The sequence below is a fragment of the Cryptomeria japonica genome, chromosome 2 (assembly GCF_030272615.1).
Source record: "Cryptomeria japonica chromosome 2, Sugi_1.0, whole genome shotgun sequence".
In the NCBI taxonomy this organism is placed as follows: Eukaryota; Viridiplantae; Streptophyta; class Pinopsida; order Cupressales; family Cupressaceae; genus Cryptomeria; species Cryptomeria japonica.
Genome location: NC_081406.1, coordinates 161,981,767 through 161,999,250, shown reverse-complemented (window position 1 = coordinate 161,999,250; position 17,484 = coordinate 161,981,767).

Sequence of the window (17,484 nt, the reverse complement as noted above, 5' to 3'; positions counted from 1 at the left end):
TTTAACTAACAATAAAGCATATTTTCAAAACATTGGGTGTACGACCACCATAATTTGATGAAAATTTCATATTTTTCAATTTTTTTTTAATATTCAAAAGAATTATATGTAGATTGATGTCGTATAATTTATTTTTCTAAAATCCTAAAAACAAAAAAGTTATTAAAGTTTTAGTGGACCTTGGTATTTTAGGTTTAGGTTCCACTTTTGATTAATAAATAATACAAAAATAGTAAAAGTAATCTTATCACTATGAAATTTACATTTCTCAAATCAAGACGCTGAAAACTCTAATGGGTTTTCATTTCGTCAAAAAATTCAATCAAAAAGGCCCTCAAAAAATTAGGCCAAGGTAGAAATTTGATGTCGTTTTACCTTAGTCATTTTTTTGGAGATCCAAGCATAGGCTTGGTGGGACCAAGCCTATCCCGAAGCAAAAAACAAAGCTAAGGGTTGTTTCCCGCCCTTAATTTTAACAAGTGGGTGCCCGTTTTTTAAATTCAAAAAATGGGTGCCCGTTTCATTCAGTAACGGGCACCCGTTTCATTCAATAATGGGCACCCATTTCTAAAAAGATCTGTTGGGCCAGAATCTGGCCCACAAGCACAAATCCCAATGATTGAATGATTTTTTAATCATTGCTTGATAGGTACGATCTGCAAAGATAATGTTTTGATTAACCATTCTCTTTGTTTGTCTTATTGTCGATTTGGTAAGGAGATTGATTCGAATTCAAATTTTGGTGTAGCCATGGGATCAAATCAATGCAGGAAGAGGTAAAGGAAGGTTCTGACAATTGAGGACATTGCAACAAATAGGGAGAAGGAGGCAATGTGGCAATGAGAGAGAAGATCAAGAATGAGACAAGGAGCTTCAAGTTCCATAATCATTTTAGAAGAGGAGAACATCAACGAGACCATAAATGCAGACGAAGGAAACACAATAGAACCATTTAATTTAGGTGCATCTTCTAATCCATTATTGGATAAATGTATGTCTTCACAACCCTATGTTTTTTCTCATGAAGAAATTGGTGATTTAGTAGAAGCAGGTTACTTATTAAATGAAATTCTAATTGAAAATCAAACCCCAAATGAAATTAGAACTCAAGTTGAAACTAAAATTGAAATCCAAATTGAAACCCCAAATGAAAATAGATATCAACTTGAAACTAAAATTGAAACATAATTTGAAACTCCAAATGAAATTGAAAATCCACCTGCAACTAAAACCAATAATATGTATGTAGACATGGAAACACCAATTGAAAATGAAACATGTTTGAATGATAATCAAATGAATGAAAATTTTGAAATTAAAAGTGATGTACTAGACAACCTTCCTTGCTTGGTTTCATGGAGACAGATTAGGACACATGCAAATAGATTGTTTAGACATTTTTTTTATAATAAGAAATTTGGGTTTCAATGTCAATTAATGGTACAACTAATTAAAATGACTAAAATGCAAAAAGTGATGAAGAAGTTAGGCTTTTATGTCAAACCCAAGAAGAAGGACGAGTCTTTAAAACAAGTTGTATCGACTATTGCTAGCGCCTTTGATACAATTGGAAAGAAAAGTCGTTCTAAAGATAAAAATGTGGCACAACGGGCAATAACAACAACTTTAGTAAGCGAAACAACTTTTAATAAAAGAATGATGGGTAACATAAGTGGATATCTTAATATTCATTGCAAAACTTTGTCAAGAGCTGTAAAAAGAAGAGTTAATTTTGAAAGTGGTCCGGCAAACAAATTGTGGACTTTTAGTGGTAGACTACCAAGGTCTGATATGAAACTTACTGGTGAAGTCAAAAATTTGATCGAAAAATTCTGGCATGATAATACGAGAGTATCACCTAATATTAGAGATGTTCTTAAATTAAGAGTTGGGTCAAAAATTCATGATCCACATCCAAAACACCTATTGGACATGACTCAAATTGAATTGTATAAATTTTTTTTGGATGATAAGGTGTTGACTATTAGCATTTGTCAAAGGTCTTTTGAAAAGTGTAAACCTTGGTATGTTTGAATTAACAAGGAAAGAGTCACATGTTGTTGCAAAACTCATGTTCAATTTCGCTACCATTATGATGTATTTCGATATATACGTGTTACCATGCATAGTAATGGAATGTTCCAAGAATGTGGTATAAATATACCACCTTAAACTATAAAGGAGTTTATTTCAAGTTTATTTTGCAACCCACTAAATGAACAAAATTTTATTTTCAATGCATGTGTTTCTGGTGTATGTGATATATGTGGCAATCTTGCATTGTTGGATGAATGTTTGCATGAAAATATTTCAAATGATTTTGGACAACAATTAGTTGATGTTAAAAGATTTAAAATTGTTGAGTATCCACTAAAGGATGGAAAGGTTGGAAAACGATGCGATCTAATCACTGAAAAAGTTAGTGTTCATGCATTTATGAATGAATTCAAGAGTAACATCGTACCTAAATATGTTAAACACACTCAAAATGCTAGATGGATCAATGGTCAGTTTCGAATATGTAAGGATACATTTCCTGTTGGTAGTATACTTTCGGTTGTCGACTTTGCAGAGAACTACACGCTTGCACCACAAGATGAGGTTCAATCACAATACTACAATTCAGTGCAAGTATCAATTTTTGTCCATATTGTCTATAGGCATGCACCAGATAGTATAGAAGAGGATCACAAAATTTTGAGAGAGTACCATTTCCATATGAGTGATAATAAATTACACTCATCTGAGTTTGTCCAAATTTGCTTCAAGACCTTTTTTCAGAATTTGAGGGAGGGAGAAATTCAGATGACACAAGATCTAATATGGTCTGATAATTGTACAAGGCAATTCAATAATGCTAGAATGTTTTATTGGTCGAGTAGGATTCATAAGAAAACTAATATCGAACACATGTGGAGTTTTTTTGAGGCTGGATACGGGAAAGGAGAACATGATGGTGTTGGTGCATGTGTTAAGAGAGCCCTTTGCAGAGAGCAACTCAAATTTGAGGAAAAGGCTAAATTTAAAGATGCAAGTGCAATTGTGGTTTGGTGTAGTGCAAATTTATCCACAGTATCAAGTCAGGACTCTACAATTAGACGTTTCTTCTGGCTAGTTGAAGAGGAGAATATCCTTCCAAGATATGATTGTGATACAATCAATGGGTCAGCTAGATGGAATTCATTTAAGAGTTCTAATTCTAACACTTGGACTATATGGACTAGAGAGCTTGCATGTTTTTGTCAATTTTGTGTTGCAGGTGGATGGGAAGAATGTGAGAATACGGAATGGGTCAAAGAATGGCAACACAAATCCTTAACACCTATTGAGACACAATATGAAGATGTTAGAAGAAATGAAGACCTCGATCATGAATTTGTATCAGAAGATTATGATCATGTTTCAGACCTCATGCAACCTTTATTGTTTATAACTTTAAATTATATATTTTTATGTATTGTCATATAATTTATGATTACACATTTTAATTATAAATTCTAACAATTTTTATTTCTACATGTACTTAAATTTGTTTTCTAGGACATGTGTATGATGTTGTTGCACTTGAGGATAATGATGAGCAGGTTGAGTATTAGCTAGCTAGATGTGTAGAACCTAAGAAAAAGTTGATATGTGATCAAGTAGATGATGATGGTTTTCAGTATCCAGTTAGGTCTGTTGTGGTAGTTGGTACATGTCTATACAAATACTTAACAAGAAGGAATGGCTTACCAGCTTATGAAGACTACCAATCAGAAAAGAAGATTATACACTATTCTCAATTGGTGGTGGCAACAAACATCAAATTAGAAAGATACAAAGGTAGACCTGCTAATAAGGTATTATGGACACTTTCAGTAGAAGAGCATGAGGCAATCATAGACGCATTGCATAAGAGAGAGGATGTAGATGGTACATTAGGTTGAATCAAATTTATATGCATGTAAGTTTGTGTTACTTGTGTGAACTCTTTTATATTTAATCATGATAATTGTTTTTCTTTGTCCCTCTAACATTGTATTTGTCTACATTTGATACAATTTTGGTTTCATAAACAACATTGTATTAGTTATCTTCTTCTTAATGTTATTTTGTGCACATTGTAATTGTGTTACAATTGAGTCTAATTTTTTATGATATATTTATTTTATCGTAATCTCTTCATAGATTAATTGTAAGTTCAAAGATAGAATTATGTCTTAAATATGACAACTCTATATTTATCATTGTATGAAAAATCTATATTTATAGTGTTCTTTTTTATTTTAGTACCATTCTATCCATGCTTTTCATACCACTACTATCCACACTTATAAACCTTCAATACACTAGTAAAGTAGTGTGGTCAACTTAAGAGGAAAGTCAATAGTATGTTTTTAGCTCTTACTCTATTACACATTTTGCATTCGAGGTTGTTACACAGTCCTTGCCCAATGGCTTTGTTATAGCTACATAAATGAATTATATTATGGAAAAGGAGGTCACAATATTCACCTACCATCTTTCAATCTAATTATTCCATATAGCAGGGCTTCCTTTACTTATTCCAACCCTTCAAAATGTCAAAAGAATTATGCATATCAAAAAGAAATTGACAAGAAAGAATCTCTGTCTACTTCCTTTCAAATCATTGAATAATGTTCTTCAAACCTTCCTAATAATTTGGTTAGCCTTAGTTCCATCAATCTTTTGGATTCCTCTATGAGATTAATTTATAATTAATAATCCTTTTATAATTTTCATATCAAATTTATATGCATGTAAGTTTGTGTTACTTGTGTGAACTCTTTTATATTTAATCATGATAATTGTTTTTCTTTGTCCCTTTAACATTGTATTTGTCTACATTTGATACAATTTTGGTTTCATAAACAACATTGTATTAGTTATCTTCTTCTTAATGTTATTTTGTGCACATTGTAATTGTGTTACAATTGAATTCTAATTTTTTATAATATATTACTTTATTGTAATATCTTCATAGATTAATTGTAAGTTCAAATATTTTATTATTATTTTAAGAATAGGATGTTATTGTAAATTGGGATAATTATTTTATTGAATTATAAACTGTTGCACTATAAGATGATCAATCACAATGTTAACATATAAAGTCATAAATAGGTCACATAACAAGTCATAAATAAAAAGTCCTATATACAATCACATAACAATTCTTGATGACATAATAACAAGTCTTGAAAAAATAATAATAAGGAAATGACATTAAAACAAGTCCAAATAACGTAATAACAAAACAATGTATCACATATATAATCACTAGAGTGCGCCAAATCACATAACACAACCTGATATCATAATAGCAAGGAAATGACATAATAAAAAGTCCTATATATAATCACATAACAAGGAGTCCTATATATAATCACATAATAACAAGTCCCATGATAACATAACAAGTGTTATCATAAAAAGTCCATAATACAATAACATGACATGATAAAAAATATACAATCTAAGAACTCGCATGCATCTCATCTGCGGTCCTCTTCACTCCACGTGAAGGTGGCTGAGATGAATTATCCTACTGCACATGGTCCTGAGATGCACCATCATGTGTCTGTGTAGTATCAGTGTCTCCACCCTCCTATGCAGTATCAGTGAATCCACCCTCCTGTGCAGTATCAGTGTCTGCACTCTCTTGTACATTATTAAAAGATTTTACATGAGAAGAAGATTTAACATGAGAAGAAGTTACTTGCATAATTCACTTATAAAGTAATTAAATACTAAAAATTTAAAATAAATTACCATATGACCATGCTCTATAATGCCCTCATTGGTACGTGGAGGTCCACTATCATAAACAAGAAAAGTGGTCATAGTCAAGTCTTGCAAAAAAAAACATTGTACATCATATTTGATAATCCCTATAAAATCTAGGTACATAGTATAAACAAATTAGAAATTATTTTTCTAATCATCACCTCAAATGACAATGTGGATGGTTGCATCTGGCTCAATCCCATAGCCATACCAATACTGGTAGTGGTATTGACTTGAACAACATATATAAAGTATGAATCAAACTTGTATATATACATAAATTATAAAGTATATATATATAGACTACAAGATTATCACAAAAAAGCATACATGTGGTGTAGGCAAAGTAACTGATAGTCGAAGGTGTACATGTGATGTGCCATCAAACAATCTAGAAGCCTGCAATTGCAAAAAATAACAAACATGAATCAAAGTTGTACATAAATTAGTAAGCATATAAACAATTCAAATTAATGAATGAAAAACATACTAGTGGTATATGAGGCTGAGCCTCAGTGGTCCATGGGTCACATGAAGAATTACCCACCTCAGTGCTACACGAAGCAAGCTACAAAATTGAAAAAACATATCATACACATCATTACATTAAAAAATTTATTGTTTATTTTAAATGTACATATCAATACAATGTATCTAGATGAAAGTGCATACCGTAAATGGGGCACCAACATCTCTAGGTATTGAGGTAACATGATGTCAGTTCCTCAATGACATGGTATGATCCATCCTCTGTTCAGAAAAAATTGACTCATGTTATGGTTCACATGTGTATAGATAAGGATTTTAATATTGCACTGTAAATTATATAAATAAATTTGTACCTCTGTAGGCTGGTCATCGTCTTCCCATAGGAGATCAACATATGAAGAGATGACAACAGCATGTGCAGCCTCCTCGGCATCATCATAACCACCATGGGCAGAATTAGCATGATCAAAATCACCATCTCCTCCAGGGGCAGCCTCACTCTGTGGACCCATACATACATCCCCATAGCTCATGCAAACATGTGCTAAGATGGGGGCAACCCTCACCTCGTGCAACTACTGTACCAAATTGCCCGATAGGGCACTCAATGAACCTAGAGCAGAATCCACTACTCGATGATGGGAAGGTGCTGGAACAATTGGTGATGGAAGAGGAACTAATGGATCATCATGCACATGGTTTCTAACCTTGTCGCTCAAATTTTCTCCTGGCCTATCCTGAGGCATGCCTCTCCCAACCCCCTGAAATGATCTAATATCAAAGTAATTGGGATTTTTGCCCAATTCAAATTCGGCCCATAATTTCTTCAAAAGATACATTGGGACCTCATGATTGGAGTGTGGTGGATGGTCAAAGACCATCCATCACCAATCCCAAAAGTGTCTAGCAATACCTAGGTGCCTACACCATCAAATAGAGATCTGTGGCTTCTTCAGATCTATCTCTTCACCCATCTTAGGGTTCACAAAATATTTTTTCAAATCCATTTTTGTTATTTTTAATTCATTAACTTGTTTGTATGTGAAGCCATCAACATAAAATGCACACAATCCCTCACGCCAACTATGATAGCTATCTAGCTCGCTATCTAATGCCTGCATAGATTGTACAATGCCTTGCATACTATCTGCAAGGCGTAACAACTACGAAGGTAGATGAGGCTCACGCCTAATAGTATGAATATCTCTAATCAAAGAATCAATATTCGTCCTGATTGTTTGTCTCAACTGATCGAGTGGAGGTGGAGGTGGAGGTGGTGGTGGAGGTGGAGGTGGAGGTGGAGGGGGTGGAGGTGGAGGTGGTGCTAGACCTAATAGCTCATCTATCTCAAACTCATCCATTATGTGAAAATAATCTGCATATATATACAAACATGAAAATTTACAATTACAATTACAAACATGAAAATTTACAATTATAAACTATTTAATTTACATTTCACCTTCCAAAAAAACATAATTAAATACAATTTAGTAACTTAAATATTAAAAAAAGGAAACTCACATAGATCTATAATATTATTAATAGGTGGGTAATAATAAGCATCATTTAAGAAATATTATCCACTTAAATCAAAGTATAAAAGATATTCTACAAAATAAAACATCATAATGCCCATGCAACTCAAACAATACTTTTTAACATCTAAAGATGAATTAGTATAAGTTCCATCAAAATCACAAAAATAATCATGAGAGAGAGAGAATAGATAATGAATAAATGACTCCATTGATTTAGATAATGAAGGTAACTTCCATGGAATTACAATTTAGTACCCTTGCAATATTTAACCATTATCGTCAATTAGGCTACCACTTTATATTTTCAACTTGATAGGATTCGATTCAATGACTCTCTTTTGGTTAAATTAACTAAATTCATTAAAGTCATAAGTTATATCTATGAACTTGTCAATACATAGTAGGTTCTCTACTCTTGGAGGAGTTAAAATTAAAAAAACTTGTATTTTTTTTATATTCAATTTTATATTGGTATTTTCTTGTTCAAAGTCGCAACCCACAAAATGTGATTCCAATATTGATCTATATTTGATTCTTATTTTTATTAAATCTGCGACTAGTGTGATTTATTGTCCTCTTAACTTAAATCAAGCTATGTAAATTTAAAGCCTTATAACTTTTGATAGAGAGCATATTTTTTCATGCTTCATGTGGCATTGAAAAGGTGGTTCATAAATCTTCATAGATCACACAGTTATTTTCTAGAATATTCCCTCATATTTTATATTTTATTTTTTGTGATTTCACATTCTAATCATTTACTTGGACATCTTGGCACTTGAAAATGATCGTCTTACATGAGATGAATCTATTTGATATGTTTGATATGTATTGATTTTATTTATCTTTTAAGTTTTTATTTGAGGAGGTATCATAGGTTTCTCTATTCATCCTTTTGTGGTAAAATTAGAAAGGGATAACTATGATTCTTTTATAAAATGGTATCTTGATAAGTTTTAGGTGGTGTAATAATTTTCCTTTTATGTATGGAGTCATACCTAAACTAGAAACACTAGAAATTATATAATCTTGGTGTAACATCATTGACCATGTAGGAGTGATTTGATCTAGTGTCAAGATCATGATTCTATGTGTATTGCATTGGATATTGATTCCCCCCACACACTTTGGAATAGACTTTAGGAGATCCATGGAGACCCTCATATTTCTCCATTCCTAGAGGACCCTATTGTAGATTGTTTCAATCCCTTTGTAGATGAAGATCACATACCCTTCGATGGTGATACTTAAGAGGAAATTTATTATATCATAGGTCTTGCATGTTTTGACAATTTAGAGGCTTGTCTCATTCTTCAAGTACTCATCCTATCAAGACCTAATATCCATCTTAAATGTTTTTTATTATTTTAGATTATTATCACCAATTCCATAAACCCAATTGATTTAGTCTACATGGCATTAATCACCTTCTAAACATGATCACTTGGGATTCATATCTTTTGAATATATTTTCCTTGTTTGAGGAGTTTAGAATTACATATGTTAAATATTATTTTGAGGATATTGATATCCTCTTTCATGATTGGGCTAAGTTAGGAAGTCGTGAGGATTAATAGTGATAGTTAGAGTATTATCAAATTTAAGAACACTATTTTTCACACACACAAAAAAATATATTCATATTCATTATCATTTTAAAGTTCAATTTAAACATAAATTAACCATCTAACTTTTACAAAAGAATCCTATAATTAAATACAACATTTAGAAATAAAAATTTAAACATTTAGACTTTTATGCATGATTAAAATAGAGAGAGAGAGAGGGAGAGTAGGTAACTTGAGATACAATGAGTTAGAGAGAGAATAGATAATTTGAGAGATAGAGAGTAGGTAAAGATAGAGAGAGCGTAACGTGTGAAAGAAAGAGAGGGGGGTAATGTGTGTGTGTGTAAGAGAGAGAGAGGGGGCAATGTTTGTGTGTGAGAAAGAGAGGGGATAATGAGAGATTGAGAGAGAGAGTGAGCATAATGACAGAGATGGTAACGCGTACATGTGTGTGTGAGAGAGAAGGGGGTTTATTGTTGATTTTCATCTAGGGTTTATTGTTTGTTAATTTTTTAGGGTTTGTTGATCGTTTATATTCTATGGTTTATCGTTCATTTTTTTCTATTTAGGGTTTAGTGTTCATTTTTCTGTTCAGGGTTTATTGTCTATTTTTTGTGTCTAATGTTTATTGTTCGTTTATGTTTATGTTTTTTGTTTTTTTCCTACGGTTTAAATACTATTCATTTTTTTGTCTTTTTCCTATGATTTTTACTATTCATGTTTTTTGCAATATTTAAAAACTAAAAACTATTTTAAACATGAAATAAAGTAAAATAAAAGATGATTTTCAAACTTTAAAACATAAAAATTAAAAAATAACAATACATTAACATTTTTTTATGAAAAATAATAAAAATAAATTAAAAAAATATAAAAAATAAAACTAAATACCTGGAAGGAGGTAAAAATGGTTTGGGGGGTCAGCTGGGTTGAAAAAAATGGGTACCCATTCTCCTTAGAAACGTCTACCCGTTTTCCAAATAGTGAAAATGATGGAGAATGGTTTAAAAAAAAAAAAAAAACATTTCAAAAATGGGTGCTTGTTTTTTTCAAATCAGGCACTTGATTTGAAAGAAATGGGTGCACGTTTAGCTTTGGGCACCCACTGCTAAATGGGCACCTGTTTCTTAATGGCTCATGCACCCGAAGCTAAACAACTTGATTTATAAAAATCGGGCACTAGTTTCTAGCAAGCTCTTTTCCCAACCTATGGACTTCCGCGGGATTGGGACCCAACTTTGTGCATTTACCCATATCGAATCTCATATATATGTGTGTGTGTGTGTGTGTGTGTGTGTGTGTGTGTGTGTGTGTGAATGTACAAGTATCGCATCACTACAAAAACATGCGATGTTGTCATATGTGTCTCTGATATACATGAATACATCCATGTATATATACCAAAAAATGCTCTACATGAAATAAATCAAAAATATGTCATGACTGATCTTGTGGCCATGTCCCTGAGTTTGTTGGCACTGGAGGATCCTAATCATGGTGTGGAGGTTGTCTAACTAAGGTCAATTGCGATCTCACAGTAGTAGTAATCCATGATCGCAAGCCCCTCAACTCTCCTCGTAGTTCAACCATAGTCTCCTATTGTGTCATCGACTCTTGTTGGGCCACCATCTCTCGCTGGTGTGATGCCTCGAGGTCTGCCATCAGTTGGTGGACTTGAGGGTTGTCTAAGTGACCTGCAACACCCTGTTGTGCAGCATCCACCTATCGTTGGAGGTCATCGACCTATCTCTGTAGAGCATCATGTGCCCTCTCCGCACTCTTAGCTCGTGTCTTTGGCTAGTCTATCTCCGAGAACAGTGCGGACCTCCTATAGGGCTTGATCTCGCTTCCCTATCATAGTGGCTAGCTACGTTGCATCCTGCTCCACCTCTAATCGAACCTCCTTATACACTGTCCATAATCATGCTATAAGTTCAAAAAATTGCACGTGTCTCCCTATTGCCTAGAGGGGTCGGCAAGCATCCAGTATAGGACCCCAAATTTGCACATCGAGGATGATCTTTGCAAGCACCTGGTGGATAAAGCTCAACCACTCTACTATGCCCTTTCCAAGAAAAAAACATTTCACATCAGTATCCATCATTTCCAAAAATCTCTACATCTATACATATGTAAAGAAAAAACTAAAATGCATCAACTGAAATCACAAGTGCGTACCAGGATCACTCCTTTGCTAGTCTGGCTCCCACGGAGGCACCCTGCTGGAGGATCCCTCTGCAGTCACTGCTGCTACTGATGGTCATGCCCATGGCTTGACTGGTGGCTTGACTAGTGATGGTGGGAGAGCCCTTGCAGCCGGTGCAACTCAATTTGGACTTGGGCTCCTCACTCGTCGTCTCTGTCATGGCCTCTCGCCCTCTTTGCTGTAGCCTCTTGCCCTCGTCGCTATCTCCTCCCTGTGCATCTTGTGGGAAAATCAGTGCTGAACCTACCCTACCCCACCAGCCTATGAACCCTGATGTGACTAGCATCATCTATATCCAGCTGTGGTGCGATGTCATCATCGTCACTGCACTGCAGACTATCTTGCACATCTCTGAGGGTGGGGCGAGACAAGTCCTATGGTCACAATGCACTCCTGGTTGATCATGCGTATGTAGGAGTTGCAGGTGGAATAATATGTACTTGCTTGAACTGCCACATGCATCGCCGCCAGTATGTTGGCGGCACATATAAAATTTGCATTCTATATGTTTTCTTGCTTGAGTAATGCCTCATCGGATCTATTGCTCAAGCCATTTATTTAAAATTTCTAATGTAAATCCGGTCATTGTTATATTGCTTAAGTTTCACTACCTTGAAATTGAACCTTGAACTTGAACCTTTTTGGTTCAAGATTCAAAGTTCAACGAGTGTTGTTTTAAAAGTTTTTTTCCTCTTATGTGGTTTTAAGTCTTCACTAGTCCTTGTTGACATTTTACATTCTTTGAACCTTGAACTTGAACCTTTTTGGTTAAGGTTCAAAGTTACAGATTTGTCATGTTTAGAATTTGTGTTGTGATTGTTTTGCAAGGTTCAGAGTTTGATGACTAGGCTTCTTGGAGATCATGTGAATTGACATGAGGTGGTGGCGTGGATTTTAAGATCTGACAAACAACGACATAGGAGAGGGATATTCTTTCTTTAATGATTTGAAATCTGACATTTATAGAAAGTATGGTGTGAGGATCCGTAGTGTCAGATATGAAGTCACTTAGCATTTAAGGCATGTTCAAGCGCAATCATTTCAGAGTAAGGTCACACGAATGAAGAGTAATGGGGATAGTTCATGGTAATCATGGGTAAGATTTTCTCAGCTTTAAAATTGAGTAGTGGTCATGTCGAGATTATCATTTTCTTTGGATAAGTTTTAAGAAGTTTTTGGAGTGAGAGAAATAGACTGCGATAGTGGTTTGTAGATGATAGAGGAAGGTATGTTGGACAACTTTCGAAATTGTTGCAGTTTGTTTTAGGAAAGCTTTGGATATTTTGTTACCTATTTGTTTCTGTTTCCCTTCTCTTTTGTCTGGGTAAATTGGAGGAAATCACGAGAAAAACATGAGGCCTACTTTGCCCAAATTAGTGAACTCATCTTCCCTTGTAAGTTCTTTAGCAGAGTTGGGTGATATGGCGTTAGTCCAACTAGATTTATATGATTTCCTAGAAAGTGTACGAAACCTTGCCGTTGATCCTATGATGAGAGATATTGCATAGAGTGGATTATTGGAAGCAGCCGCATTTCCCATAGCTGCTCCTTGCCTTGAATTGGTTTTAGAATATATGAATCACTATGAAAAAGGTAATAGATGCCTTAGGAAAAACAATAATGAGGTTTTGTTATCCATTGATAGACAAATAGTAATGGCTGCCATGGGTATCCCACATCAGGAACCCTATGAAGATTGGACAATTGGAAAATCTTATGCAATTTTCTCTGAGAAAAAGTAGTATTATAGAACTATCATTGCATGAAATTGGCTTTTGAAGTTCTAAAAGGAAGGCTCAAGGCTGCCGAGACCCCTAACCCATGAGCATTTAATTCCTGCAATCTGAGATTTGGTAGTATTGTTGAGTAGAGTAAAGGGTAATTTAGATTCCTCCTATTGGGAGGACTGGATGTATTTCTTCATCTAGGTCACTCTAGACAAAAATCGGTTCATTGACCGGGGAACTGTTACCGCGGAAAGGTTACACAAGGGTTTGAGTAATTACCCCGGGATGTCAAACTTCTATGTCTTCATACCTGTTATATATGCTTGCTTGTGTGAGGGAATGGTTTGGATTGCCTCATGCGAAATGGGTTCAAGGCATTAAAATTTATGAGTATCACCCCAATTTGACTTTAAAAGGACAAGTTGATGATTATCTCCACTGGGATGATATTTTTGCTAGGAGGATGACCTTTGAATTACAAGGTAACTTGCATAGGAGGATGTCTGCAGAGGCTGTTGAACTAGTTAACATCTATGGCAATTTGTTTACATAGTTTAGTCACTTCACTTATCTAAGGGTTGGAGGTTTTAAAGGCGAACCCTTTTGGCTATCCAAGAATGTTTCAGACTCTTGTATTTTGATTGAAGTTTCCAGGCAGCTAGCCTATGTCGTAAAGGATTATGGCGAGGATTCCGACACAAGTGGATTTTTTCCCATTGATTTAGGCCATTATAGTTGTAGGCCTGTCTCTGATGCGCTGAATCTTTAGCTAGATTTTAAGAGATTTCATTTGAAAAACTTTGTGAAAAGGGTTAACTTTGATAGTAAAGGGTTTATCGCTCAATATGTGAAGAAGATGATGCCTGACCAACATGTGTCCCAGTTGGAGGATTATTGGGAGGGTTGCCTAGATGAATTCGAAGTAAGGAAAAGGAGTTGGTCCAGGTTAACCTTGAAATAGATTCATGACATGAAATTGCTAATGGATACTTTAGGTGTCACCACTGATAATGAAGACATACTGGATCTAGAGTTTATGAAGTGGGTACATAATAAACCTCTCCCATAGGTGGATTGGAGTAAAAAGATGGAAGATAGCATCCAGAGAAGCACTTTTAGTGTAATTCGCAAGACAAAAAATTGGCTTAGGAGTTGTCGATTTCATCCAACGAGGGCAACCAGCTTAAGGAACAAAAGTGGGAAGAGGAAGATCGCAAGCAAAACTTCCATTTTAACTAACATCCCGGCATCTGTTGCAGGAAAATGGTAGGAAAAGATTAAAGAAGAGAAATTTGACACCAAGGCTAAACTTTCTATTGGTGGTCGGGTTAATAGGTCTAGGTTGAAGAAGAGTTTTCAGCTGCCGGCTTCCCATCTTATTCTTGATTTGGACATAGAGGAAGTACTATGTGATATGACCTTCCCTATTTTTGATATAGACAAGGTTTCAACTAGCACAGAAGCCACTTTCCAGGACTCAGGGATGCTTGATATCCAGCCTCATGCAGACAATGTCACATTTTTACTTTCAGAAGGATCTCCCCACATGCCATCTAAGGAACTGACTTTGGCACCTAAGTGCTTAAGTGACTCAATTACCAAGAAAAGAAATGTGGTTCCTATTTCAATAACAATGGAGGATGCTATGAGTAAATGTCTGGGAAAATCCACGAAGCCCAAAAGGCTAAAAATGGAGGCTATGATTGATTTTGATGAAAGTACAAAGCATTGGACTGCTGACATTGCCAAACCTGCACCTGATAAAGATGTTGTTACTACTTCAGAAGAAGACTATGCCATTGAATGAATTGATTTGGGGGTCGGAACTAGAGCCGTAGATGTGAAGCATTTGGAGACTTCAACCAAACAGATGATCTCTCATACTTGGAAAGATGAAAGAGACAAGGCTGAATTGAAGCAAAATTTAATGCAAATGGCTCAGTATATTCATGCTCTGTAGAACAACCCATTACGATTGTTTCAAAGCTCAGTGCCATTTAGTTCAAAATCACTAGGTAATCAAAAATTCTTTGATAAGGTTCAACAAAACAAAATAATTGCAGAGATTTTCTTTGAATGGATCACCTCAATTGTGCATCAAGGGACCAATTACATTTCATATTTGGTTCAGATTTTCAAGGATGCTAATGAAGTCACCAAAGAATTGGATGCTGACTTAATCTCGTGGCAGAAAAAGAAGACTAAATGGGCAGTGATTTCGAAGCAAATGCGTGATATTCAGTGCTATGGCCTGATGAATTTTCTTGCTGAAAGGCAAGTGCTAGGCTTAAATGAAGATGCAATGTTTATTTGCAAAGAAAGCATTGAGTGGCACAACGAGATCATTGAATAGGGCCAAATCAAATCAACCACTCTACATGGTGAATTAACAACCTTGAGGATGACCATGTAGAAGGATTTGCACTGCGTGGATGTCCAATTGCTTAAAGAAGATAGCCAAACTCTAGAAGATACTGCAGAAATGATTAATCAATTTAAAAGCCACATTAAGCAAATCAAAGTGGAGAAATCCTTGTCTGTGGAAGATTTTACAAGGATTTCCAAAATGGAATCAATGCTCACAGTTTTTTTGGATCACCTGGACTCACACAAGGACAAAGCGTAGATGGTGAAGAGAAAGAAAGAGCTCTAGAAGCAAAGAGTAATACACATCAGCCTGCTGCATGTAACTATAATTCAGGAATTTTTTAAGGTGCATTGAGAGTGGAGTGCGGCAAAGGCAGTGATGGTGTTTGTCCAAAACACCAATCTGGGAAATCCAACCGAGACCGAATCAATGACATGACTAGCACTGCTAGTAGTTGTTTTCCAATGAGTCGAGTCATTTTTAATTCTGGTTATGAAGTTAGGGAAGTTTTCTATTAACTCTGACGAGTAAATGTTACTTATGGTTAAAAACTATTGGTCTGGTGACCTATTTATATGTTTTGTAATGACTTTAAAGAGGTTCACTAAGTTTTTTAAAAACTACTTCTTGAATTTTGGCTAAAAGACTCTATGTATGGAAAATTCATAATCATCTATGAATGAAAATCATATAATAGTTATCTTTTGACTTCAAATCTATGTATTTGATGCTTGAAATTTGATTTCTATGTGGATCTATTTCAAGTAAAGATCTGTTAAAGCTTTCATGTGCGCAGAAGATTACCAGCTGGATTCACCTTATAAGCTTTTCATTTTTTTTTAGAGTACATGTGAAGTCTGTCGGCTTTATACAAAAAGTTATATATAAATCAATGCTTGCATTCATTTGGTGTTGACTTGTGAATGCAATAACCTTTTCTATGCTTTTTGGTGAAAAGTATAATATTGGTTGTATGTAATTTGAAGTTGATTGAATATTTGCTAGAGGGAGTTTTACCTGAATTTAGAGGTTAATCAATATAATGATTTTCTAATTGTTTGGTGAAATTTGTCTTTCATTTCTTGGTCTTAAGGGTATCCAAACTAAATAAAGTATGAAAGATAAATCTGTTTACCAACATATTTTTGGCGACTCTGCTGGGGAGAACGAGAAAATGGGTTTTAACAAAATTCATCGTTATAGTGATGCTTTGTTCTTTATAAATGGTGCTGCCTCATGAAGGGTTCTTACCTATTTTACAACCAAATTTAAATTGGGTGCAAGAGGAGCAAAGCAATATTATCTCCGAGTTAGATACTTTAGCTTGTAGACATAGAAGAAGTGGAGCTGAGTACGACAAAATAAGTACATTCCTCAATGAAATAGAAAGACAAGCAGATCATCCTGTGTTGGTTTTTGAGAGAGTGATCGTTCCTAGACTTTTCTTTATTCAAATTCTTGATAAGCAACAACATAATCCTGGATGCTTGTTACCCTGACTACTTTTCACACTGGATTTCAAGCTTATACCCGGTCACAATGGAGGGAGGGAATTATTGATCACACCTTCCAGTAACTTTTAGACCTCGGTTTTGTTTCTCAGGTTACACCTAGAAGGGCTAGAAGTAGACTTGTATCTCCACCAAGAACAACCAATTCACCTATCTGTCAAGCCTTAACTTTACACAGTGTTGTACACCCAGTTGTTATAAACCTTACCCCTTTGAATACTATTGGAACAATGGCCAATAATCCTTGGGGTGCTACAATCGGACCTTTAGCTTTGGGAGCTACTCAT